This window comes from Elephantulus edwardii, unplaced genomic scaffold, assembly GCF_000299155.1.
Source record: "Elephantulus edwardii isolate Elephantulus edwardi_28Jun2011 unplaced genomic scaffold, EleEdw1.0 scaffold00085, whole genome shotgun sequence".
Classification (NCBI taxonomy): Eukaryota; Metazoa; Chordata; class Mammalia; order Macroscelidea; family Macroscelididae; genus Elephantulus; species Elephantulus edwardii.
In genome coordinates, this window is record NW_006399835.1 from 5,185,530 (window position 1) to 5,211,722 (window position 26,193).

General features: G+C 37.3%; 1 protein-coding gene and 1 pseudogene across 1 annotated transcript in view; one reads left to right on the plus strand and one right to left on the minus strand.

Moving 5' to 3' along the window:
• CBLB (Cbl proto-oncogene B, E3 ubiquitin protein ligase) overlaps nt 1–26,193 on the plus strand; it is a 326,116-nt gene that overhangs the window by 90,361 nt on the left and 209,562 nt on the right. The gene's annotated exons all lie outside the window — the stretch shown is intronic.
• Nucleotides 15,729–16,037, minus strand: LOC102843143 (annotated as a pseudogene).

The window sequence follows — 26,193 nt, forward strand, 5'->3', positions numbered from 1 at the left end:
TTCTGATTCCTGTGCATACCATCAGGTAAAATCCATGTATATAACCTGCGTTTATTTCTCTTAAAACACGTATTTGCAATGAATAAGTCTTTGTGCAAAATTCAATCATCCTCTCTCCAAATCCATTTCTGTCACCAAGTCCATGTTTTCCAACTACTGAAGTTCGATAATTTTCATATTACTTTCTCATTATTATTTTCCAATTTATCTCTTAACTTTCCGAGAAACATCTTGCTCTAACTTAAGTATTTATATTCATGCTTTTTGGTCAAGAAGTTTTTACCATGGTTAACTATATTTAACAAGCACAGTAACCTAGACTTAATCAAGTTACATCTAATTTTTTTGCCAAGTACGCTTTACATGAAGGTAGTCGGATTTCTTTTGTGTAGATTGATCAAGGCAGTTGTGAAATTTAGAGAGACATGCGTTGAATGAAACTCTCTTTTCATTATAATTTCACTCAATACTGTGTCACTTTTCAGAGGCAAGAAATACCTTTTTTACTCTGGAATTTTCCAAGGGTTAGTAGGATAGGACAAAGCCCATGTTACTAACCACCTAAATCTGGTTCTTAGTATATTTTCTGGTCTGTATATTTCATAGACTGCTAACTGTATTGAAGTGACAAAATAGGTTAAAAACAAACTGTGTAATTTATTCATAAATTATTTTTAACTAACCTACAAATCATATGTTTTTCTAAACAACTATTGACTTATTTTTCTTTTCTTTGTTTTTTTTTTAAATAAAATTTTTATTTTATACTGGTTTACTTAAAAAGTTTGTATACATTGTTTTTCACATGATCTTTCCCATTTCCTTTTCTCAATCCACCCTGCACCCATCAAAGTGTGTGACCCTATGATTAATCTCCATAACTATAGACTTTCAATATTTTGTTAGTTGAAATATTCTTACATTTCTTTTGTTTCAGAGTTACTTAATGAGAATATTAGAGCAGCATCAAAGAGTCTACTTAAATACAATCAAAAGAGGTTTATTGAGCAACAAAGATGGTCTGAACTTGTGAAATGCTCATAGTCACAGAGTGCAAATTTCCTTTCTGCTGGATGGAAAAAGACAATATATTCTTATTTTATGGGAGTGGAAACTGAAGGGTGTAAAATTCACAGTTGACTGACACATCATGAAGAGATTTAAAAGCAAAATACGTAGAAGTGAGAATCTGTGACACTATGTGATTGGTTAAAGATAACATACTCTTCAGTTTGTTACAAGGGGGTTCCAGGATGATGGTAAGACAGATTTTTCTTATAGTCAACTAGTTTAATTGCTTCCTCAATCTGTTTCAGGAGATTGATTATAAAGATGTGTTATTAATGCAGTGAACCAAGACCTTCACGTCTTGCATCTATTTAACAATAATGAAAAACACCCTCTGGAAATAGTCAATGATATCCTCTACCTCGTAGACCTCAGAGACTAGGATTATCATCCTTAGGATATATGAACAAATAAACAACATGGTTAAAGAATTACTGTCTGGAAAGGCAGCTTGTAAAAACCTAACGTGGTCTACAGACTGATGTTAAAATTTTAAAATGGAGCTAAGGCTCTATTTTCATTCTACTCTGTGCATTTCAACTATGTCTTAATTATGGTCTCTTACAGAGTATTTTTGTTAAATGCAGTGATAACCATTGCTTTTATGCTGTATTTGTTGTCATAAGTGCCCAAAATTACATGGGTTTTTGGTTGGTAAGTTATTTATTTTAGTTTCATAAAATCAGTGACGTTCTTGCATTTATATTAATTTGGGAAAAATGTATAATCATTTTAATTTCTTTTCAATATATTCTCTTATTATCAGTTAGCCCCACCACCTTAGTCACTCAGTTAATTTCAACTCAAAGCAATGTATAGGACTAGTAGAATTGCCCCAGAAAGTTTCCAAGTCTATAAATCTTTGTGGACGCAGATGACCTCATCTTTCCCACCAGAGGTGGCTGGTGAATTTGAACTACCAGCCTTTCCATTAGCAGTCCAATGCCTGATCTACCATACAAGTTCAAATTCTTCTTTGCATTTAGGGATACTGAGTACAGTCTCAATAAATGTTGATTTTTGATCATGCTAAGCCATTAAAATTAATGAATGATTTACTAAATGCAGTTTTTATGGAAGAAACAATTTTACCTTTATGCCTGGAATCTAATTTGACATGGTTATTATAGAAATAATATATTATCACTTTTTTTTTAATACTCCTTGAAGGAAGTAAAATGAGGGTGGTCCTTGGAGGCAAGAATTGTGAAATTTTGGCTCACATAGGGAATGTTGTCAGAAGGCCCCAGTCCTTGGAAAAAGACATCATGATGGGAAAACAGTCAGGTGGATTGACACAGTGATTGCACCAGCTGGTTTAAGCTTGAGATGTTTTGAGGGTGGTGCAGCATTGGGTGCACTATGAATCATAGCTTGACGGTACCTAAGAAATTCTTTGAAACAATGTTTATCTGAAGTCTTTGTTAAAGTATGTTTTCACTAATTCTGATGAAATTTGTGACATTTTTAATAAAAGGCTACTCTAGTCGTATTAGGACATATTTAAAGGAAAGCACATGGATTTCTGGTAACTAGAACATTTAAACAAAAAGAACCCAACCCCAATTCTTTCAAAAGACTTAATTATATTATTTGCAATTGTTAATCTTTATTCCAGGAAAAGTGAATGAAGTGTTTTTAGTTGAGGAATGTCTTAGTTTAGCAGTTTCATATTAACAGTTTGATTTTGTATGCATGTATTAGTCTGAAAGAAAAAAAAACCCTCAAAACCTAACTTATTAAATACTTGTTTCTTTTATCACCCTGAGAAATTGCCTTCTTTCTTTTATTACCAAACTGGATGTTGTCCCTGACTTCTGCATTTTTCCTAACCAATGCGTTCTGCTGTTTCTTGAATTTGAGCTTCAATGTGTTTCTGTTTGTAGAACTTGCCCTACTGAGAGTTTTTATACAACTCTTTGTTCAGTTTAATATTTTGGCCTTGGTTGCACTTCCTACTGCCTTTTTTAAATTTTGTTATTAACACAACCCTCTTGGTTTTCAGTAGTTTTAATTGACCTGTTGATTCTTTTCTTAGCTCTAAAACACTCCCTTTCCATTCCTTTTGTTGGATCCTGTTTCCTAAATGCTCATATCCTCAAGCTTACACTCTGAAGCAAGATAGCATTCCTGATGCCTTTTAATTCTTAATTTTCACTGTGATGTTAATGAATTATTTTCACTTTTATTTGAAAATCACGCATTGATTTCAAAGTAATGGAGCTGTACTATACTCATTGAGCAATGTCTTTGCTTCTTTTAGTTGCTATCAACTCTATAAATCATCCATGACTGCATCTTTTTAATCTATTTCTGTTTTATCCCACCTACGTATCATTGCTGTAGATTCAGAACTGATTCATAGCTGATCCCCCAATAGGATTTCATAGATTGTAAATTTCACAGGACGATACTGTCCATCTTTATCTCCTGAAGCTGCTGGTGAATTTGCACCATCAGAGACAACTCCCTTTTAATTAGCAGTGCAGCTCCCTATGGACTTGGCCACCAGACTTCACTTTCTACAGCTCCCTTCTTTTCTATAGTTAGTCTCAAAATGCACTACAATCCCAAAGGTATGCCTTTCAAGGCCACCAGATGGTCCATGAAAGATGGTAGGGCAGTCTCCTCCTATGTCATTAACTGCCTCTGAAAACCTGCCTGAGGGTCACCTGTGGGTTGGTTCCAATTATGATACACAACAACACAGGACCCAACCCTTAAAGGTTATCTTTACTGCTTCTTACAGTCAATGCTTTTAACTGTGTTATTTCAGTTTTCCTATATACATAATTGAATTGGCGGTCCAATACCTAGTTAATCCAGTGCATAGATTTTCTAATCTTTGGCATTTTAATCCCCATTGTAGGCATTTGTTTTTGTTGCTAAAGATTAAATATCCTCTTTGATTCATTCTCCTCCTCCTCAGTTTTCTATAAGATCTTATTTCTTTTAAACAGCCTATCTAATTTTCTACTGCTCCAGACCTGTTGCCATTTTTCTTTCATTTCCTAATAATCCTAGAAACATGTCATACTAATTTTTTCCCTCCATACCTTTGGTCATTTCCATTTCCAGCAATATTGTTTCTAATCATTTTGTCTTCACAATTCCCATCTCAGCTCATTAACTTGCACTGGTATTTGCTAATGTCTCTTTTACCTGAACCTCTCTTGTTGTTGTTATGTGCCATCGAGTCGTTTGTGACTCATAGCGACCCTGTGTACAAGAGTTCTAAATGCTATTCTATCCTGTGCCAACCTAGCCATCTCAAACACACTTATTCCCACCACTCCAGTCACAGAATCGATCCCTCTCATCGAAGGTCTTCCTCTCCTTCACCACCCCTCCACTCTGCCAAACACGATGTCCCTCTCCAAGGACCAGTCCCTCCTTGTAACATGCCCAAAGTATGCCAGACGAAGCTTCAGAATCCTTGACTCCAAGGAGCATTCCGACTTCAACTTCTCCAGGACAAACCTGTTTGTTCTAGAAGTTCTCCAGCATCACAACTCAAAGGCATCAATTCTCTTTCTATCAATCCTATTCAATGTCAAACCTCTCTTAGCACTTACAAGTATGAATATCAGTGAATGATAAAGTGAGGGGTAGAGGGTCAGCGAAAGACGAGTAGACCCTCAATGAAATGGATTAACACAGGGACAGTGCCTTCAGTTGTGTTAGAGATGATGAGGATGACACAGGAAAGGACAAGATTCAGATATGTTGTTCATAGGGTTGCTGTGAGTCGTATTAGAGTCAACGGCACCTAACAAAAACCATGACATTGCAGTAGTGTCATAAGTGTGGTAAGGAAATACGCTGCAGACCTGAAGGCAGGTGCTTAGAATCCACTAGCACTCTGTGGGGGAACGATGAGCAATTGAGCAATCTCTTCCAGTATAATTGACACCTTCTGAAAACCTTCTGAAGGTCAATGGTATGTACCATCCACAACAATAACCCTGCATTAGTGTGAGGCTCATTTCTTGGTATTTGCTAAGCTTTATATTTGGTTGATATACTTGATTAAGGAGGTAGTAATTCTCCTTCACTACCAGATTAAGGAACTCTTTTGTCCTAGTGGCAGGAAGCTGGGCTGCAATCCTTATGGCAAGTCCACCAGCTGCTCTGCCGGAGAGGGTAATTTTAAAGTAATCTGCTTCTGAAAACTTCCATCTGTTTACCATCCTGTGGAGCACTGCTCTACCTTGTCACATGTGGGGTAGCCGTATACATGAATTGAATGGACAACAGCTGGAACTTTAGCTGTACCCCTGACTTGAACATAGCAGCACTAAACTTTTGCAGAAAAGTTTAGGTACTAAATTTGAAGATTGATTGACCATTTTTAGTGTTGTCAATAGTGATATATGAAATTGGCATACAGTTTTGTTTAGTGTGACAAAGTTTTGTTTTACTATTATTCTTTTCACAGTTTTGTAAAATGGTAGGTTAGGGTTAGGGTGGGGTTCTCTGTGACCAGAATTCATTTGGTAGCAACTGGTATTGTTTTGTGAAGTGAAAAACCAAATTAAGTCAGATGTGATTGTTCTTAGTTACCTCAGAGTTCATTTCAACTCGTAGTGACCCAGTGAACAACAGATCTGAACTTGGCCCTCTCCTAGAGGACATCCTCTTTGTCCCATCTTCAGGAGCTCTGGTAAGCTTGAGCCCGTTGTTACAATTGCTATGTCAGTCTATCCTGTTGAGAGCCTTCCTCTTTTTCTTTAACTCTCTACCTTTTCCAGAATAGTATCTTCTTCCAAGGACTTGCCTCTCCTAATAACATACCCAAATCACGTGATTTTTGCCTTGAAGAAGACCTTTAACTGAAAACCAATATGAGGTCACTATTGGAATCAACTTGACCATAACAATTGGTAGTAGAGAATCTTATATTAAGAAATTAAACTCAAATACTTTAAGTCATGAGATTTGATATACCATGTAGGGAGAATTAGTTTGATGGGATTAATAATGAAGACACTTCTGAAATAGCGTTTCAATAATAAAAGTAAGTTCTAGAGTCTCACTCTTAGGGTGTTGGTAATGGGAAAGAGAAAGAATGGGATCTAGATGAATTCATAAAACTTGGAGACATTTCCTTTTCTTTTTCTTTCACAAATCCAATTAGCCATTCTTTTCAGCATTTACTATATAGTTATATTTACTAAATATAAGCAATAACTTGTAGTTGGAAGTTTAAGGAATTGAAATTGAGCTTAAAAAATCCCAACTGTATTATCAAAGTCTGTTTACTTGTGACATGTGAAAAGCTAACATTCCCATTAAATTGGACCTGACTCTGATTTCAGAGGCTCTTAACTCACGAAGAGATTGCCCGGCTTTCTCCGGAGGAACCACTGGTGGAATCAGATTATCAGAGAAGCATTGTATTGAGCTGGCAGTGTAACTCTCTACAGTATGTGTCTCCAAAGCTCCCTTCTGACATATGAGATAGACCGTATTTGTGACATAATGTGAATTTCACTCATTTTCATATAGAAATAATTATATATACAACAATTTGCATAAAATATGACAAAATACTAGCTAGTTGACGTAGGTTTATTAAATTTTCATGTCTAGATTCTAGCTTGAAGATCTTCTTACTGTATTTTTCTTATTATCTTTGATGGATTGATGCACATAATGAGTCTATTCAGGAGGCTTACTCAGATTTTTTTATCTCATTTCTTCAAATGCTGTAATTCTCAGTTAAGAGTGGATATAAAAAGCCAGTTGATCTTTCTTTTCATGTCCATTGTTGTTACGTGTCATTGAGTTCGAATCAACTCATATCTGATCTTTCAGGAAGTTTTCAGAGACTGTATTGTACAGTTTGGGATTGTCCATGTTTCCACCAAGGGACAACTTGTAGTTTTGAAACAAGTGTCTTTGGGTTAGCAGCACAACCCCTAACCAATAGGCTACCAAAACTTCCTTTTCATTTTCACTTTTGTGTAAGTTGAAATGACTCCTAGCTTAACCTTGAGTGGATTTTCAGAGGCCATAAATCACCTGGAATAGGAGAGTGGCAATATTTCTCCAGTGAAGCAGCAGGTGAACTCAAACCACGTGCCTGTGAGCTAGCAGCACTACTCCTTACCACTATCCATGAGAGCTAAATTCATTAGAAGGAATTAAAGGACAGTAGAAACTATTTGGATGAACTTCATGCTTAGCCATATTACACAGGTGATTTCAATGATATCAGTCATCCTTTCCTGCTTTATAAAGTCTTTCTTTTTTTTCTTTCTTTCCTTTTTTTTTTTTTTTTTTTTTTTGAGAGCAAGGAAGGCTTTGTGGGACAGATTCTTCTCATTGAAATTCTGCCACCAAGGAAAACAGTATATTTTCTGTGAGGAACAAATCTGAAAAATAGTCACAGTTTTCTAAGAGCAGTTGAACCTGCCCTAGAGGTCTTGTTATTGAAGGTTTTTCTGGTGTAGGCTTAACAGTTAATGTCCTAATATTAGTTCATTTGTATAGCAGCTTACTTGTAGTTCAGATATGTCTTTCTTTATAAATGTATAAATTCTTTAGCATTTCTGTGATAAATAATAAACACAGTATTATGCTGACCCATGGAAGAGGTAATTATAGTATAAGCATTATTATTCTTGCTTGAGTTAGCCAGATGCCAGTGGTTAGAAGGAAAAATGATGGCTTTATATCCTAAAGACCTCTGCATAGAAATGATGTTGTAAATAATGATAAAATAACTAAGGAATACCAACTTTGTGGTAATTTTGGGATAATCAATAGCTCTTGCCTTTAAAGTGAATGTTTTTATAATTCTCACTCCATCGTTACTAATCTTTTAAAATATTTTCCTTGATGAAACTTGCCAGCAGAGATAAGCCCTATGCTATACACCTTGAATATTGTTTGGTCTTGTTAATTTTTCTGCCTTCTTCCTCTTGAAAATTTATATTTGTCACTTAGAAGAAAACAACATACTATCCTAAGGAGAAATATTTTCTAAAGTTGATTTTTCTTAATCATTTTTTCTTATTCTGGAGAAAATGCCATACTGTTTGGTTTTGTGGACTTATTTCTTTTCTCATTTTGCAGCTGGCCTAATTTGACTAACATAAAAATAGTTTTGTCATAAGCTAGCATTAATATTATTTGAAGTGCCATTTTTGAGAATATAAAAATTTCTTCTGTGCTGTGTCTTTCAAAATGCCATTTCTCGTTTAAGTCTTTGTACCTTTCAGATACAGATAAGTTAGAGAACTTTATTTATATTTTACAAATATATATACACACACATATACACACAAACAGTTTAAGTGACCAGCTTAGGAGGACTAAGTTCAAATAAATTAGTACTCTTATATTAATATTTTATTGAAGATGGAATTAAATAAAATCTTAACAGTTATCTAAAATCGAAACTTACACACACAGGAAAAGAAAGTATAACAATATCATGTATTTAATTGCTTTTGAATCTTAGCATAACTCATAAGGCCCATGTTATCCCTCTGGCTTTATTTCCTGTCAAGCTCCTGGGAACTGCTCTATTCCTCTTTGCTGCAGAGCTTTTGCCCATGCTCATTTCTACTGCAGGTGTTATTTCTTCCTCTCATTAATAAAGCAGTTGGTGTTGAATCACATGGTAACTCTTGGTGACTCCGCATATGCTAGAGGGGAACTATGCTCCACTGGCTGATTTGACAGAAGCAAGTTTCCAGGCCTTTCTTCCCAGGCACTTCTGCATGAACTCTTAAGTTTCAATCTTTTTGATTACTAGCAGAATCTGTTAATAGCTCCACTCTGTTTATGTTTTAAATAAAATATTTAAAAAAAAGATCTCTATTTCTACAGGGAAGCTATTCTAGACCTCACTAGGTTGAATTTCTTTGCAGAGCACTTTGCTAACAATTATAGTGTGTCTTAGTTTCCAAGTGCTACTTTAACAAAAAAAATACCACAGATGGGTGACTTTAAAGAAGTTACTTTCTTAGAGTTCGGGAAGCTGAAAGAGGGTATTCCTTGGAAAAGCACATCATACCTGGAATGGTGGAGGGTCAGTGAAGAAGAGAAAGACCCCAAACCAGATGGATTGATACAGTGCCTATGGCAGGACCTCAAGTGTGTTGAGGTTAGTATAAAGTTGGTTCAGGGTAAGACAAGGTTTTTAGATTCATTATTCTTAGGGTAATTATGAATCGTACTTAGTGGCACTAGCAGCAACAATTACAATACATGTATTTTGGATATATGTTTAATCCGTAGTAAAAGGTTATTGTTGTTGTTGTTGTTGTTGTTGTTATATGCTGTCAAGTTGCCTGCAACTCATAGTGACCCTATGCACAACAGCTCTGAAGCCTGCCCTGTCCTGAACCAATCTCATTGACTCTGACACACCTACAATCATTGCCCTCGTTACTGGATCAGTCCATCTCATTTGGGATCTTCCACTGCACTGTCCCTTTACCCTTCTGAGCATGATATCCTTCTTCAAGGACCAGTTCCTCCTGGCCATATGCCCAAAGTATGTGAGACATGTTCATAATCCTAGCCTCTATGAAGAAAATTTGTTTCACCTTCTCCTAGACAGACCTATTTGTTTTCTTGGCAGTCCATGGTATGTTCAGAACTCTTTTCCAGCACCACAACTCAAAGGCATTAGTTCTTCTTCTGTTATCCGTAGTCACTGTATAGCTCTCTGATGCTTAGCAAGTAATTGTGAAGACTGTGTCCTGGACCTTAGTCTCTAGACTACATCGCTGCTTCTTAGTGCTTTGGAGATGTCCCTGACAGCAGATTTTGCCTTTTTATTTCCTGACTGCTGGTGCCAAAAGTGTTGTTTGTGGAACCTAGCAAGCTATACTTGTTAACAGCCTCAATGTCTTCTGCATCTGTCATGGTGTTCACTGCCGGTTGGTCCAATAGTGAGAATCTTCATCTTCTTCATGTTGAGCTTCAATCCATATTGAAGGTTGTATCATCTGCATAATTCAGGTTGTTGATGTGTCTTTCTCCAATCCTTATGCCAGATTCCTTCTCACAAAGACCTGCTTCTCGAATGATCTGTTCTGCATATAGATTGGTAAAGTATGCATCCCTGATACATTCCTTTCCTGATTTTGAACCATGCAATGTTTCCTTGCTCTCTTCTGAGGACTGTCCTGATTGGAGTATAGTTTTTACACTTATTTGAATTATGGCTTTGTTCCTTCCTTTCTCTCCTGGACTGTAAGTTCTCAGATGCCTGTGATATGTTTAGTTCTGTTTTTATTTATTGTTGTACACCACTAATTTAAGCCTAATTAAGTTACTGAAAATAGACCCTGAGTAGGTAATTGTTGAAGGATGAAGTTATGCAAGTTATACACGTTCTTTGCGAGTAATTTAGCTTCATCTTTTAACAGTTGTACTCAGCCATTTTTATTTATCCATTTCTGCTTTTCCATATTTGCTGTCTTTTACTCTTTGTGCCCTTAGTAATAAAGCAGTAAGTAATGTGAGCATTACTGGCTGATGAAAGCCTTTGAAAGATAAATAAAAATAATAAATAAGAAACATTATGAAGGGACAGTAGGAGAAGGAAATATAGAAACCTTGTAGAAAGAAAAAAAACCACCCCAAAATGCTTGTTATAGAACTATAGAATTTGAGAGCTGGATGGAATGCTGGTACTTTTATTTGGACTATTCATTGTGGTTTTCTTTTCACTTTTTATTTTGAAAATTTACTATGCTTACACTAATATTAGTATCTTCCATAACTATTGTACATTTTCAGTATCAGAAAGCCAATTCAGATTTTACCCATTATGCATGCACTCTCTTTGTGTGTGTCTGTGTGTGTTGGTGTGTCTGACAGAGTTTTGGTTGTTCTTGTGGGTTTTTTATTGTTGTTTCCTTAGGAGGAAATAGACGTTCTTAGGTGCTTCTCAGTGACTTACTCAAGGTCACCAAGCCAAGAAGTGAAAAAATGGATTCTTTAATTCCCTGCTGCTCACCTGTCCAGTAGCCATGAGTTCTGTCATATTCTGCAAGTATCAGAGACTATTCATTAACACTAGTGTCAGGATTTGACTTATCTTCTTATATTGAACAGTATTAACTATGCTGCTTGGCCAACTGTGTTTATATAGATTTAAAGGAATTTCATTTTATCAACTTAGATCTATGTCCAAAATAGAAATTAAAGCCCTACTTTTGTTTTTGCCCAGCAGGAGTCTGCAACTATTAAGAGAAAGGCCTAATTAAGGTTTCCTGAAACTGTTCTTTAATCACTGGGATTAGAATAAAGAAGAAATGTTTTTAATCACATACAAATCTACTAATGCTTTTCTTCTGGTGTCTAATTGCTTTGATAATAAAAAAAGTAATAAAAGTAGAGATAAAATGGATTTTACACATGTGGTTTCTGAACTATATGCACTATAGAATTTGTAGACTTAATGCATTAAGAGTGTTTTAAACGTATACCTATGGAGTATTTATAGTTAAATATTGATCACTGTAGTATTTCCTGGAAAGTGCAAGCTAGCTCCTAAGAATAAAGACAAATAAATTAATTAAAGAACTTGGATTGCTATTAGAATTTTATTTTATAAATGATCAAATTTGTTGTAAATAATCTTATTTAATCTCATTTGAGTTTCATGATTGTGAGAAAAAAAATAGCTTATAACCATGGATTGTTTTTCTCAACATGTAGATTATCTTTGTTTGAGGTCTGGTAAACTTTCTAGTATTTGTGCTGAATGCTTAACAAAGGTTGGCAGCTCAAATTCACAAGCTGATCTGTGAAAGAAGTGCAATCTCCTATGTAGATTTGCAAAACTAACTCAGTCTTATAAGGGCAAATACTGCATAAGATTATTATTATAAATGTAGGAGGATAACTAGTAAGATAGTGATTAAAGTCCAGAGGGGGAAGGGGAGGGAGGCAAGAGGACAGAAGTTGGAGAGGAAGGGCAATTACGAGATCATAGAATTTGGTGGGTCCAGGGAGGGTGTGAAGGAATCAGGATAGATCTACTAACGACCTAAAAAGACTAGGCATAAATCAGTTGTGATCAAGTTTATAAAACACACTGTATGGGAATGAACATATGAAACACAAAGTGAATGAAGGAATGTGTGAAATACAGTGTACATGAATGTAACCAATATATATATGAATTTTGTATGCAAACCACTATAAAATAAAATAAGAAAGGAAAAAATACCAAAAAACAAAACACCCCGAAACTTGTGAGTAGGAGTTGACTAAACAGCCATGGGTCAATGCACTATTCATGCTTCCTCTCAGTTTTAATTTTAAGGTTTAGGAATAAAGTATTGTCAGGATTGGCTCTTTCTCTCTTAAGTGATTTTATCTATACAGTAGTTTCTTGTTTGCTTTTGTAATTTCACTATTGTTGTTATGTGCTGTTGAGTCAACTCTCACTCACACTATAGCTCTGAACCCGGATCTATCCTGAACCACTTTCATCTTCTCTTATACATCTAACCCCCGTATCCCAGTCATTGAGTCTATCCATCTTACCCAAGGTCTTCCTCTTTTGCACTATCCCTCCACCCTTCCAAACATGATGTCCCTCTCCAAGGACTGACTGGTCTCTTCTTGTAACATGTCCTAAGTATGTCAGATGAATCTTCAAAATCCTTGTTTCCAAAAAGCAGCCTCGTTTCACCCTCTTTAGAACAGATCTGTTTGTTCTTTTTAGTACATGATATGTTCAATACTTTTCTCTAGTGCCACAACTCAAAGGTATCAATTCATCATCTATCATCCTTAGTCATTGTCCATCTTTCTGACTCATAGCATGTGATTGTGAAGACGATACATCAGTTGGTGAACTGTTGAATATGGGGTTGATTTTTCTTTTGTTTTTGTTTGGGTTTTTTTTTTTTATTGTGTCTGTTCACTGTCTTTTTATGTGTGAATCTTAAGAATTTATAATTCAAATATTTAATGGATTTAAATGATCTGACTCAATATAGATTTCTAACTATATTTCCAGGGTAGTTTAATTGAATGCTTTAAATTCTTATAAGATTGTTTTAAAGTTTTGAATAAAAAACTATAGTAATAATGCAGAGAAAACTATCATTAATTTTAGAAGGAAAAAAAATGCCTTACCTTCCCATATTTTCAAACAGTGGTTGAATTCAAACTGATAAAAATCTATAACAGAACCAGTTTCACTTAATTTGTGAAGTTTCTAACAAGGACTGGAAGCATGTTTCTAAGTTGAAGCTTTTACCATTTGGTGGAACATTAGCTTATTAGTTTATTATTATTATTTATCATTAGTTTCTTTTTGAAGACTGAAGAGTTTAATGTTTCTTTTTTTCTACTGTCTGTGAACATGTGCCTAGTGAATATAAAATGGTACATGGGGGGAGCTCTGGTGGCCTAGTGGCAAGGAGCTGCAACTACAATCCCAGAGGTGCACGGTTTGAATCCACCAGATGCTCTGCCGGGGAAGGAGGGACAGTCTCCTCCTGTACCAGTCAGATCTGATTTGACGGTACACTCACACAAAAATAATAAATAAAGAAAAAAAGGTACATGGGCCACAGGGCCATGCGTGTTCTCTGAAAGGGCCAGAGAGGGTGAGAATAACACAGCCTCTCATCGCGCCTGAGAGCAGATAGCAGATAAAGAGCTCGTAGTCCAGCCTCAGGGTGTTGGTAGAGCCCTACCAGCAGCAAGAGGTTCATTTACTCATTATTGACACATAGACTGTAGTACCAAGCTTGGAGTATTATTGAGAAGTAAGTTGGGGAGTAGGGGAGGCAAAAAAAAATCACCCAATTCAAGTTTTTAGTTCAGCAGTCTCAAGGCATAGTTTCTCAATTAATCCAATCTCCACTTTCACTTCAGCAGTCAGCTTTTCCTTCCATCATATGGTTAGAACAGCAAAACTTTTAACTATGGTCTTTGTCTCAGGGCTCCTCTGGTTACACCTTACCAGAGTCTCCACAGTAGTCACAGTAGTGCCACATTCTCTCCAGAACCATCACCAGAATCTTTTCACCAGGACCTTACTCTTATCAGGGTCTTGCTCCAGTCTCCCTCAAGTCTTGCTACTCAATATGGGGAAGCGCTCTTTCTCTTACCTTCATCCCACAGCTGTTGATGATTTGTAAAACCTTGTGCCTGCAGTTAAGATAGTTGGAGACCAGAAGCGGCTAACATAATGACTAGAAAAGCCACCTTTTATGCTAACACTGCGATATGTTTCTTTGGGATTTTTAGGCTTTCAAATTTTCCCCCCAATATGAATCCTTGAACTTCCTAAGCAACATGCCTCTGGAAACTCTATGAACTTTGAGAGATGATGATAGTTACAGAAAGGCTTCAGGTCTTTTGTTCATAAGGTCACTATGAATCGTGCTCAATGAGTTCCTGTTCTAAAGATACCATTTCATGTTCCACAGAATTTCTTTTCTTTAGAAGCTTGGTAATGGGATAATCAAACGATAAGGGTAGCTTACCCGAGTTCTGTGTTGTTATGTGTCATTAGTGTATAAGCCCTCTGACTCATCTAAGCCCTCATCTGTTTGAGAAAGCATTAACCAGCTGTTATTTGCAAAGGAAACAATAAGAACAGTGTTTGGCAGTTTGCTGGGCTGGACTGGGATTTGTACACATTCATATCTCCCAGTCCTTAGTTTATGATCCTAATGATCTTAGAAACAAGAATGAGCATAAAACATACCTTTTATTAAAATATTATAATTAACAAAAAGAAAGAAGTTAAAATAGTGGTTATTCTTTTTATTGTTACCCGAAGGATTTATGTATGCATAAAATAAGAGAAGATATAAGTACTTTATGCAGTACTTCTTCATTCTAAGATTAATGGTTTATCTTAATTGTATGCATTTCTCTGAATACTATAATGTGATTTTAAAAATAAAACTATATGGTTTTTTTCTTTTTTTTTTTAATGAAAATAAGCTTTATTACCTCAAGTAATAAATACATACAAAGATGCCAACACTGTGAGTCTTTTTCTTCCCCCAATGGTGTGTGATCAACATTAACGCACAACTGAAATCACCAAGACCGTCTCTGTGTGAAAATTCTCAGGGGGTGAGGGGGTCTTTGATGCATTTGGCCTGATGTTCTTTGTATTTATAACTTGTGCATTTATATATATTTTTTTAATTGACTTTAAAGCACTCTAAATCATGCAAATGCTTCAGCAAGAGTTTTGTTGAGCAGAATCTAGGCTGGATGGCCACTGGAGGGCTCAGATACTAAGAAAGCGCGCGGTTAGTATTCATGGAACGAACAAGATCTTGAAGACTGCTATTAGCTTATGGGGCGAGGGGTGGGGCGAGGACAGTTTCGGTGACATTCACGTAAGCGGAAGAGCAGAGGGAGATGAGACACGTGGGAGCTACAGTTTGCCACAGAACTGGTCACTTTGCTTGCTGTTTGTAAATCAAGACTTGGGAAGGGAGACCCAAACCGGGGGAGTGCCTATCTACTGAAAACGCAGATCCTACCCAAACGGCCTGTGAACCAGAGAAGGGAAAGGGGAAAGAGAAAAAAAAAAAAAAACCAAACAGGGAAAGTCAGCACTTTGAAAACAAAGAAAACGGGAGATTGAGTGAGTGGGCCCTTCTCATCCTGGGAAGAGATGGACAATCCCGAGGGCCAGTGAGGCACTAGGATCTGGCGTTGCATTCGGTCTCGGCCAAGCACTCCCGGACCAGACCTCTGGCGTGAATGATGCCTCGCTTCAGCCGCTCCATGGCGCTCTTGCTGCCCGCGTAGGTGGATCTGATCTCCTTTCCCAGCTCCTCAATGATGGCCAGCAGCTCTGCGTACTTGCTCTGTGGCACCTGGCTGTTCCCAGTGCCCTGGGTGTACCCGAGGGACGGTGGTCTGTAGTCACTCAGCAGCTGGCGGTACTGGGAGGACATGGCCATGCTGGTGGATGGAGAGTGGACACTCCCAGCCGCGTTGAGGGCGGCGGAGGGCCATAAAACTATATGTTAAACTATTAAAAAATGCTCATGTGAGCATAACTTGTCAGGATTTTTTTTTCAGCGTTTTGTTGGTTGTTAGTGCAACAGTTGATTTATTTACTTGGGATGAAAAATATCTTTATAATTTTCTTTCATTAAAAGTAAATCCTGTAGGAAAGTTAACTATTTTTCTTTAAAATTTTGTCTGGTAAACTTTATTTCAGTTACATTTCAATATAGCACTTTTGTTATATGCCTCCAGTTTGAAATTGGCTCATGACTGACCCACCATTGAGTTTTCAGAGGCTGTAAATTGTCCATCTTTCTTTAGAACAGGAGGTGAATAGTCTGCCATTGTGTTGAAAGTACAGTTCCTTACTACTAAGCCACCTGAGCTCCCAAGGTATCAGTTGTTGTTCTTGTTAAGTGCCGTTGAGTCTCAGGTGACTTATAACAACAACCCTGTGATCAAAAGACCTGAACACTTGTGTGACTTTCACCCTTTCTCCAGGTTCATATGGTTTCCAGAGGCAAGCTGTTTTGGAAGTGGATGCCACTCCTGATTGCAAGCAGGAGTGGTCCTAAATTCTGGAAGTGCACATGGATTATGCCATAAGAGAACAAAACTGTTAAAGAATCTCAATTTTGGGGCCTCATTAAAAACTAATGGTTCCTGAAATATAAGACAAACAGATGGGACCCATAACACCAGTGTGAAATATGCTACCTTAAAGTTTATGTTATGATATACTATCAGATGTGTGTCAACTCTTACTATTCCAAGTACTAATTTGAGTGTTTAGTATTTGTTCTAGTTAAGAAAAAACATTGCTATAGTAGAGAATAAACTTAAATGAATATTGTTCTTTATCCTTTAAAGGACTTCCCTTTATCTCTTATGGGACTCTTCTCTTCCTGGCTATTGGTACTTTACATCTGGCTCCTCTCCTCCAGACACGAAAGACTAGGGTCAACTTGTTCCAGTCAGGCACATAACAAGTGAGTGGAAAGACCGTAATTTGAATCAGACACACCTTAATCATTAAACTGGTATTATTACTCTTCAGGATTTTGGAGAAGTCCCTGCAAGCAGACTTTCCTAATCCTATACATTAGCAGTACAGTACAATAGTACAGGGCATGTTTTATAAGGAGAGAGGAAAAATGAGACTGGGCTTCTCAGTACAGGCTAGAGAGAATTAAAGTAATTCTCAAAAAGGAGTACTTTATAGAATTTTTGTTGTTGTGTACCATCGAGTCAGAACTGACTTGACCCTCCAGAGGGTTATTAGAGGCAGCTAATCACAAGGGAGGAGATTGCCCATCATTATTCTGCAGAGCTATAGGAAGATTTGGACTGAATTAGTGTACCATTTTTTATTATGTCAAGAAGTAGATGAGATGATCAGCAATATGTTGTAAAGAAATTAATATCATCACTTTAAAATGTAAGAATACATAAAAATGTGTCCAAAAGGAGATAGTTTGTAAGCAGGGAAAACAGTGTGTCTATGACTAGTGTTTGAGTGAGAGATGATGAGGACTTACAGTTTGAAGACGTATATCTTGTAGGGTTGGATGTGAAAATTAATATGCATTGAGAAAGAGGAACCAGTGAGTACACTGTAGCTCATTCTTTTGAGATAATTGTGAAAAGAGATTAAAGATGGAGTTTTATCTATGTAGGAGGGACTGAAGATGAAATGGAGGATAAGAGATTATCTATGTGGTTTTCAAAGATTCTTTAGGAGACAAGTGACCTAAGACAGGTGACATAGAAATATATTATTAGATATTGGGCTTGGTTCATGTGAATTACCTCAAAGGACACCATTATCCAATAGAAATATACTTTGAGGACTTTGTGATAATAAACTATCTAGTTGTTATTCGGTGATATTGAGTCAGGAAAGACAGCAATCCTATGAAAAATAGATCTGAACTCTGACCTATCTTGTAGACGTATTAAGAGAAAAGTATGAATTTAGTTTTAATATAGTTTACTTAATATAAAATATATAAAATATTCAACAATAAAGTAGCATGAAAAATTGTAATGAAATATTTTCCATTTTTAAATAAATGATATATTTTTCTTTTTCTCAATACCAAGACTTCAGAATTCCATGGATTTTTGCACCTCTAACACATTTCAGTTCAGACTCACCACATTTGAAGTGCTGGGAAGCGTATGAATGTATTGTCGTCTCTGGATTAGCTTTAGCATGTCTTTCCTTCATTTGCTGTAGGTTAACTACAATTTAGATGTTCTTGGGGTGTTATGTGCTATTGAGTTGCTTGTGACTCTTAGGGACCCTGTGTACAAGAGCCCTAAGCCCTGCTCTGTCCTGTGCCAACCTCACTGTCTCTGACACACCTACTCCCACTACCCCAATCACTGAATCGATCCATCTCTTCAAGGATCTTCCTCTCCTGTGCTGTCCCTCCACTCTCCCAAACATGATGCCCCTCTCTAAGGACTGATCCGTCCTCACAGCCTGCCCAAAGTATGTCAGACTAAGCTTCAGAATCCTTGACTCTTAAGGAGCAGCCCAGCTTCACCCTCTCCAGGACAAACCTGTTTGTTCTCCTATTCAATATTCTTCTCCAGCACTACAGCTCAAAGGCATCAGTTCCCTTTCTATCATCCCTAGTCACTGTCTGACTCTCTGATGCATAGCACACAGTAATGAAGACAATAGCCCGGATCAGGCACATCGTAGACTCCAGCCTGACAGTGTTGCTTTTCAGTACACTGGAGAGTTCCTTGCCAGCTGACTTTCCCATTGTAACTTGTCTCTTGATTTCCTGGCTGCTGGTACCAAGAGTGTTGACTATGGAGCCAAGCAAACTAAAACTGTTAACTATCTCAATCTCTGCTGATGCTACCAGTTGGCCCAGTGGTGATAATCTTTGTTTTCTTGATGTTAAGCTTTAACAGAGCAAAAAGTATATATGCAAAACTGAGAACCAAAATTGTTCTTAATGGAGAGAGATTCAAGGCATTCCATTTAAGAACAGGAACTAGGCAAGAATGCCCACTAACACCTCTCCTATTCAATATTGGAAGTCTTAGCGATAGCAATAAGACAAAAGAAGGAAATAAAAGGTATACAAATTGGCAAAGAGAAGGTAATTATCTCTAATTTAATTTTCAATCAACAGTTGTTGTTAAGTGCTGTTGAGTCGTAGGCGACTTATAGCGACCCTATGAACTAAAATCCTCAACACTTGTGTGCGGACTTTAATCCTTTCTCCAGGTTCGTAGTTTTTCTGGAGGCAAGCTATTTATGGAAGTGGATGTCACTCCTGATTCCAAGCTTGTTTCAACCAGGGAGCGCCACCAGACACTGTCCACCATGGGTAACCGTTATCACATTTTATACCTCAGTGTCACAGTGTCCAGCTTCACAGCAACCACAAGTTACCTCTGCATGGCAAGTGGATACGCCAGGGCTATACGACCTAGAAGACTGTTTGAACAAAAACAATGAAAAACAGGCCTTAGGGCCATGGATTAGAGTCACCCACCTTTGGCTTGATAGCATCACTTCCGGTCCACTAGGCAACTGGTTTCTCTGTGTTGTTAAGTGCCATCGAGTCCTGGGCGATTCATAGTGACGATCAACAGTACAGATTTAAATAGGTGACTCAGTGTCAAGGCAATTATTCTATTCTTAGAAGGGAGCAGTAAATTTTACTGATGAAATGGAATACCATTTTAAATGAAATATTTTCTTCATTCATATTAATTCTCTGCTAATTTTATTGATCTTTTTCTTCTATTATTTAATGATCATTTAACTTCTAACTGGGCAATTAATGGTAGAATCCACTGATGACTGTAAGATATCTGTACTGCTTCAATAATAGTTGCATACTAAAGTCCTAAAGGAGGCTGAGTTTACATGAGGACAACTATATATCTTCTTTCTTACTCTCTCCTAAAACACAGGGACAAGTTGATAATTTGTATGGGTAGGCATATTTAGAAACATAACATTTTGTCATCCTTTGGCCCTGTCCTTTGAGCTCTTTGGGATGCCAGTAAGGTTGACCTTGGTAGCAAGTATTAGTGTCTTGTTCTTCAGTTTAGTGTCTGGCCTTCATATATATCTTCATTTACAGTTTTATTTGTCAGAGCCCTGTTTCTTAACCTCTTTTGAATCACACTTTAAAAATACAGTAAAAATCTGTAGATTCATTTTCCCAGAAATAAGCACATGAACTTGCTAAGGCCAAGAAGGAATCAGTGAGATTAAGATACCACCTGGGAACTGTTCCACCTGGAGGTGACTGGGTATGAGAAGGGATGCCAGTGACTGAAAAAATGCCTCTGCCTTGTAGTTAGTTTTACTTACAGTGATCAATATGGCAGAGAATTGCGTCGTAGGATTTTCAGGCTGTCATCATTATGGTTATAGATCACAAAGTCTTTATCTTTAAGGGCCAAACCACTAGATTTTGTTAGCAGTTCAGTGCTTAACCAGGGCTCTTGTTGCTGTTGTTACGTGCAATGGAGTGAATTTTTACTCATGGCTGTGAACCTTGCCCTATTCTTAGCCTAGCTCACAATATCCATCACACCTGACTCCATTACCACATTCACTGTGTCATCCATCACCTCGTCGAAGGTCTTTCTAAGTAACTGCAAATCCTACATGTGAATGTTGCAATAAGGAAGAAGGCTAGACACACAGACCAAATTGGTGTGGGTCTGTGTCTGTGTTTTTCTTCTAAGATATTTTAGATTATGGCACTTGCCAAATTTGTAATCTGTTTACAGGATCGTCTTGAAAATTGTCAAGGTAATTCAGGTGAGTTTTATTTTAGAATATATAGTCTTCATGACTTTTTGTTCATACATATATACGTATATATTTTTCTTTCATTTGTGTATTAGAAGATAATTCCTAACCCTCAATTATTGTTCCTAAGCATCCCTTTGGATCTTTCAGGACTTTATCATAGGATACTCTTGAAAATATCAGATTGGTAGAGATGGAGTCCTAAAATTTTTACTATTCCTGAAATACTCCTTTGAGTAAACTTTATTATAATTAATTCTCTCCCTAAGTAATTTTAACAAATAGCAAACTTTCTGGCACTATTAGCAATGCCTTTGATTGCTTTTGTTGTCCAAGTTAAATAACAGTGGTGCAAAATTACAAAGGAGTCTTCAGGATGGGCAGGGAACAAGGCATAGCCTGTTTCTGGAAGTCCCCTCGTTGCTCACCATACCACGCAGAGTGAAGGAGGAAGGCCAGTTCATGTAAATGAATGCAATGATGTGGTTAAGCACATCAAAGCTTTTTTGCAAAATGAAAATGAAAATTGTTCAGACCTGTCTTCATGCTTAATGCTTACTTAAAAGGCTGAGATGACTTAATTTGACTAGCCATTTGTTAGAGAATTAATCATTTCAACCTTTGAATTCACTATACTTTTAAGTGGTTAAACAGTTTTAATAATTTAAAAGATATTTAAATATTTAAACTATATTCTTTCTCGGTATCTTTTGGAGCTCTGGTGGCCTAGTGGCAAGAAGCTGCACTACAATCCCAGAGGGGTGTGGTTCAAGTCCACCAGATGCTCTGCTAGAGTAGGAGGGACAAACTCCTCTTGTACCCGATTTGACGGCGCATGCACAAAAGATGATAAAATTTAAAAAAATAAAATGATATCTTTCGTCACTTTTCTAAAATAGTATTTAACACATTTATTAGTGATTAACTGTCATTGTGGTCTCCTGTTCCTAGATTCGCAAGCTCTTAAAGCTGTTTTGTAGTTGTTAGGTTCTGTAGAGTTGATTGTGCATCTGAGCCTTGCCCTATCCTCTGCCATCTTCATCATCTCTGAAAGACAGATATACTTGAACCCATTGTCTCAGTCATTTTGTCAACCCACATATTTGAGGGTCTTCCTCTCTTTTGGTGATCTTCTAGCTTTCCGAGCAAAATGGCCTTTTCCAAGGACTGACCCGTTGTAACAATATGTCAAAAGTATGTGAGAAAATAACATAACTTATTGCTATGTACCATCGAAGAAACAAAGCTATAATAGTTGTCAGTAGTAGTGCTACTTCTTTTTATGCTGCTTTTCTCAGTGCTTTGATGGTTTTCTTTTTGGTTGTTGTTGTTTTTTTAAAATACTGTTTCATTACCAAAGAGAAGGCAATTCCTGCCTGAATCTTGGCTTTCAACTTTCTAGAGTCATGGGTGCTTAAGCAAAATATCCTTTAATGGAAGTCTCATTAGTCAAAAGCTCAAGGAGTTTAAGGGTTTAAAACCTGGAGCATTTTCTTTTGTTTGGCTGAAGTACATTTTCTTTCCATGTGTGTGTTTCTTACTCTCTCAGCCTTTCAAATACTTAGATATTGGGTACGGCAGATGACTCAGCTTTTAAATACGGAGTATGCATTTGGTCAAAGTATGAATTTGTCTTTTCCAATTTATATCTCTTCATGTTTACAGACTTTTAGTTGTGCAGCTCATGTCTTTGTACTTGTTTAATTTTATAATTTTTTTTTCTTTTGCTAATTACTGTAATTTTCCTATGAGTCCCATCCAACAAAACCCACTGCCATATAGTTGATTCTCACTTATGAAAAACCCTCTTTGGTATCTGAGGATGTAAATCTTTAAGCGAGAAAGTGGCCTGTCTTTCTCTCAGGGTGCTGCTGTTGAGTTGACCTTTTGCTTAGCAGACACGTATGAAACATGCCATCAGGACGCCTTTCACTACTCGTATTTACTCTGGAACTCATAGTAGGCGTTTTGGAATATTGCTTTTCTCATAGGCTCAGTGTTCGTGGTTTTATGTATGTATAGCTTGTTCACCTAAATTGTTCATGATTGCAAGTGTTTAATGAAAAAAATCTGTTGGAGTCAGACCAAAGTTTATCATTTAAAAAATTATAGATATTTTTTTCTCAGATCTAATAACATACAGTTTTTTATAGTAATTCTTATTCAAGGATCATATGAATAATCTGAGGACATTTTAAAGCAACATCAGTATCTGACTGTGTTCAGCAACTCTGATTGATGTGGCCTGGGGTGGGCCATAGTAGGGTTTTTTGTTGTGTACCGTCTAGTCACAGCTGACCCATAACTGACCCTCTGAAAGGATTTCAGAAGCAGTTTATCCCTTGGTAGGAGATTGCCCATCCTTCAGCTGGTGAATTTAAACTGCCTGCTTTTGTGAATGCAGCGGAGTTTCTTTCCATTTAGCCACCAGAACTCCCTATAGTTAAGAGTAGATTGTACAAAAGCTTTTGGTGACTCTGATAAGCAATTTTTGCTGGGAGTCATTTAATTCTTACTTAAAGGCATTTAATTTTGGTTTCACACTGGATTCACTTGTTGTATGTATTGTTGAGTCAGAACTGACTCAAAGCTGACACTTATGTGGTTTTCAGAGTCCATCGATCTCATAGGAGGTGGTCTGTCTTCTGAGGAGCAGCTGGTGGATGTGAACAGTGTGTCTCTGGATCAGCAGCACAAACACACTAATTTTTATTTTGTTTCTCTTGGGTGTTACCTGGAAGGAACCCTAATGGCAGAGTATTTGAGTGCTCAGCTGCTAACTGAAAGGTTGATGGTTCAGATCCACTAGGAGAAAAAACTTTCATCTGCCACTATAAAGATTATAGCCTAGAAAATTCTTGGAGCCACTTTCCTCTATGACTCTGTGGACTCTGTCAACTCCATAGAATCTAACAACAGCAACAACAAGATGCTGTCTTGCCATTGGTTTTACACAACTACCGTGTTGCCTCTGGATACAATTGAGAATCATTACTGAATAGGAGTTTTTTTTTTTCTTTCTAAATGAGGAATCTGAGTCCCAAACTAATGAGATTGCCACATTAGTTCAGAGTAGAATTCTCATCTTCAGACTTGAACCAAATACTTTTGCCAGTACATTATATATTTTTATAAAGCCTTCGTAGGTTGAAAGAACTCATAAAATTGTGATGCTTGTCCCTAGCTGCTTAGTCTAGAAAATTACATATATTTCACACGAGAAATATATATATGAAAATTCAGAGTTGTTTCAATCATTACCTTCACTCACTTACTGCCCACTGCTGTGAAGTACATTTCAACTCTTAGTGACTATCATGTTGAACAACAGCAGTCCATCTTTCTTTCTTGTGAATTGAACCAGTGGAGAAGCACAGCATTTGTGTTACCAGTACAACCTGCTACAGACAATGCCACTGTAGCTCCCTTATCATTACCTTAGTTTGCTGTAATGGACATTACTAGCTAAGCACCTGTGCTGCAATTTGCCCATATTCTCTGGAAGCAAATCAGGCAAGCAGATGGCCTAACTGGTATGAGCTAAGACCAGGTTTATGCTGTATCACTTTTTTTAGCAGTAAGTATAAATACATACAGGGTAATTATATAGTAAAAAGTTTTACAGGCTTATAGTTGGTGTTAAAACTACAGTGTAAGGGAGCTCTGGTGGTCTAGTGGCAAGAAACTGTGCTGCAGTCCCGAAGGTGTGTGGTTCGAATTCACCAGATACTCCACTGGAGAAGGTGGGGCAATCTCCTCCGGTGCCAGTCGGATCTGACTCGATGGAACAGGACAAGAAAAGAAAGAAAAAAGAAACTTAAAAACAAAACAAAACTACAGTGTTGTTGTGTTGTTGTTAAATGCTGTTGAGTTGTAGACAACTCATAGAGACAATAATATAACTTTCATCTTTTGTCCATGTTCCTATAGTTTCCTGAGGCAGGCCATTTCAGAAGTGGATGCCACTCCTGCTTCCAAACTTGTTTTTATCAGGAAGTTCCACCAAACACTGTCCACCATGGGTAACCATTATTACCTTTGACACATCAGTGTCACAGTGTTCAGCATCACAGCAACCACGAGTTAACTCTGTATAAGCAATGCATAGACCAGTGCTATACCACTTAGAAGAATGTGTGACAAAACAAACAAACAAAAAACAATTTAAACCAGGCTTGAGGGCCACAAGCATGAGTACCCTAGCAGGTTTTTAAATAGGAGCCCTGATCACACTGTCTCACTCTCCTTAGCAAATCAGCTTTCCACCCTAACGCTCACCAATCCCAGCCAACAACCTTCTGTAGAACCTGGTTCCTGCAGATGGCTTTCAAAATGGTTTCCAGCCCCATGCTGCCTACTAAAACTACAGTGCATATTACAAAAATATACTTTCTGGTAGCATTAGTAACAAAAGGAGAAAATTACAAAAGCACTTCAGGAGTGTCTTTTACAGAGAGTCAAGAGAGAATTATTGAGCAACTAATATACACTAATATAACTTAAACTTTTAAGAGTATAAATTGCCCAATGGTATAAGATACATGTTTTATGAGAACACAAGGATATTTGGGGAGGAAAAACGGTAGTTGGATAGAATTACCTTTCTGATTTTTTTTTTTTTTGGTGTACATGAAGGCAATTTATTAAAAGAAAACAATAATCTGGTGAGTCCTCCTAACAGCTGGTGACAACGGGGACCACCTTTGCAGATGCTGTTGGAAGGGGTGGGGTGACATCCTCAATCTGTCCAATCTTCATTCCTAAATGGGCAAGGGCTCTGAGGGCAGACTGGGCCCCTGGTCCAGGGGTCTTAGTTCAATATCCTCCTGTAGCTCGGAGCTTAATGTGTAAAACAGTTATGCCAAGCTCCTTGAACCTCTTACCACAACCTGGTCAGCCAACCCCTGATCCAGTCTTTCTTTCCGGTGGCGGTGTCTGCAGATGATGCTCACACTTGGCACCTCCTAAGGGGAAGGAAAAGAAAAAGAGCAGGTTGTCAGCCATGGACCTCAAGTGGCTGAAGGAGAGAATGTCTTTGGTGTCTGCCACATTTTTGTATTCTTCAGTGACACCTTTCTGATTCTTTGCTAGCACTTTACTTTTTTATTAATTTTTTTTGTTTTGTTTTTCTTCTGTTTTGGTGCTTCTACGCCAAAGGCCTTGCCATTCTGGCTGAAGCCATTAATGGCTCACCATGAGAAAGATGCAGCCTCCCACAAAAATCTTCTAGAGGGTAGCTGTGAGTCCTTTCCAACTTGTTGTTAATGAGTTGAGTTTCATCATGGAAAAGATGTTGTATTCTTCCCTTCCGCAGAAGTGAGGCCTGTAGAATACTTAATTCCAAAATCTCTGTA